The following is a 2,819-nucleotide window of genomic DNA, read 5'->3' as shown; positions in this document are numbered from 1 at the left end:
TGAGTGATATTCCATCGTACATAAATACCACACTTTTTGGAACCATTTTTATATTTCCTGGGATATTTAAGGTGTACCCAAGTTGAGGTTCTTGTAAGCAGTGCAGCCCTAAATTTGGGGGTGGCTCTGTCTTATTGATTTTCAGTTTACCCAAGTTATATTGCCTAGACTGGAAGTGCCCTTGGCTCAGTTGCTCTGTTGTTTACTTGTTTTAGGGAACGCAATGCACTCCTCCAGTGAGGCAGTTGGCAGTTTACATCCCGCACATCAGCATAACAAGGCTCCCTGGTCTCCCGGGCCTGTATTTCCTTTCTGGTTTTTACACATTTTGTGGAGGTCCCTTTTGACCGGTGGGAAGTGATACTTCTTTGTAGTGCAGATTTGCAATGCCCACTTGCTTGCTTGGCCAAAAAGGGCGTATGCGTTTTCTCCTGAATATATTCAGGAGAAAACGCATACGCCCTTTTTGGCCAAGTGAATCATTGTCGAAGTTGTGCCCCTCTTCCTGTGCTTTAAAGGCGATTCCAACGTACCTCTTGCAATCTGTTTCCTGCTATTCTGCCTCGCATTCAAGTCCGCCTCGTTGCCTTCCCTCAACAGATTTTTGGACGATAGTTATCCTTTATTAGTCTGCCAGTTTGTGAATTGCTGTGCCCCTGAGCTCCATTTTTCAACTCGTTTTTTGAGCTGTACGCAAGTCCAAAATTTTGGTTCAGGACCTATACTGGTTCCCGGTGGGTGGCTGAGACTCTGGTTAATTCTTCTTCCTGCCGGGAAATTAGAGTGACATGTGCCCGTCCAAATGCCTAACAGCTACTCTCTCATTGGTTCTCCCTCTTCCCTTCCATCCTCTGCCAAATTGGCAACCTGTGCGAACCAGGAGGTTAAAGGGGTTGTCTCTCCAAGTTGGGAGATTGATAGTAAAGCAGTTGGAAAGTCAAACCGGAGCACCTGGAGAGGGACTACTCGTTGAGTTTTAGAAAGCTTTTGTATTCACAGTGTGTCCATTCTCTAGATTTCCCATACATGTTATATCTGTAGTAATATTCCCTTCAACCTGGAGAGTTGGGACCCATGGAATGGGGGCCATGCATTTTTGCTTTAAAGGTTCTGCATTTGCTCACCCAATCTCAACAATCCTCTCAGTCCCAAGTGTCCAGCCTTATGCCACATCCAGCTGTCATTGTATATAAGGTCATTCCAGGGTTCATCAGAGACCCTGAAGGAATTGTAAACAATTTCCCTGTTTTTTGGTTTTGTTTTTGAAATTCCTTTTTATAGTGGGTTTGAGCTGATACTAGCTGCCATGTTTATGCCAGTCTACACACTTGATTCCCTTACGGAGACATATCAATACATAGGTTTTAGGATTGTTTCTAGTCAGATCTATTCCTCTGCGGGAAATATGGGGTTTTGAGTCCCTTTCACTGAGGAAGGTGTAGGTCTTGTCTATTCCACAGTTGGTTATAGAAATGGTACATGTGCTTATATCAAACTCTGGTTTTATGCATCACCCCACCTCTCCTCCCCCCTTAAGCAGGCATAACAGTGTTTTCTAAATGTGAGACTATGTTCTCTTTCTTAACTCTGTTTATATGTAGCCATGTTTACAGGATCTTCATAAGTGATATCTTATGATAAGTTTCTTTTTCTGTGTGACTTATTTCACTTAGAATCACCGTACCTGAATCCACTCACTTTGCTGCTCCTGGTCTTATGACATTGATTTCATGGCTGAGGGATATTCCATCGTACATAAATAACACAGTTTTTTGAACCATTTTTTTATTTCCTGAGATATTTAAGGTGTACCCAAGTTGAGGTTCTTGTAAGCAGTGCAGCCCTAAATTTGGGGGTGGCTCTGTCTTATTGATTTTCAGTTTTCCCGAGGTATATTCCCTAGACTGGAAGTGCCCTTGGCTCTGTAGCTCTGTTGTTTATTTTTTTAGGGAATGCAATGCACTCCTCCAGTGAGGCAGTTGGCAATTTACATCCCGCCCATCAGCATAACAAGGCTCCCTGTTCTCCAGGGCCTGTCTTGCCTTTCTGGTTTTTACACATTTTGTGCATGTCCCTTTTGACCGGTGGGAAGTGATACTTCTTTGTAGTGCAGATTTGCATTGCCCGCTTGGTTGGTTGGCCAAAAACGGCGTATGCGTTTTCTCCTGAATATATTCAGGAGAAAACGCATACGCCCTTTTTGGCCCACTGCGTCATTTTCGAAGTTGTGCCCCTCTTCCTGTGCTTCAAAGGCGATTCCAACATACCTCTTGCAATCTGTTTCCTGCTATTCTGCCTCGCTTTCAAGTCCGCCTCGTTGCCTTCCCTCAACAGATTGTTGGACGATAGTTGTACTTTATTTCTCTGCCAGTTTGTGAATTGCTGTGCCCCTGAGCTCCATTTTTCAACTCTTTTTTGTGAGCTGTACGCAAGGCCAAAATTTTGGTTCAGGACCTATACTGGTTCGCGGTGGGTGGCTGAGACTCTGTTTAATTCTTCTTCCTGCGGGAAATTAGAGTGACATGTGCCCGTCCAAATGCCTAACAGCTACTCCCTCATTGGTTCTCCCTCTTCCCTTCCATCCTCTGCCAAATTGGCAACCTGTGCGAACCAGGAGGTTAAAGGGGTTGTCTCTCGAAGTTGGGAGATTGATAGTAAAGCAGTTGGAAAGTCAAAGGGGAGCACCAGGAGAGGGACTACTCGTTGAGTTTTAGAAACCATTTGTATTCACAGTGTGTCCATTCTCTAGGTTTCTAGTACATGTTATAACTGTAGTAATATTCCCTTCAATATGGAGATTTGGGAACCATGGAATGGGG

The sequence above is a fragment of the Mesoplodon bidens genome (assembly GCF_964165515.1).
Source record: "Mesoplodon bidens genome assembly, contig: HAP1_SCAFFOLD_53, whole genome shotgun sequence".
Taxonomy (NCBI): Eukaryota; Metazoa; Chordata; class Mammalia; order Artiodactyla; family Ziphiidae; genus Mesoplodon; species Mesoplodon bidens.
This window is presented reverse-complemented; position numbering follows the sequence as displayed.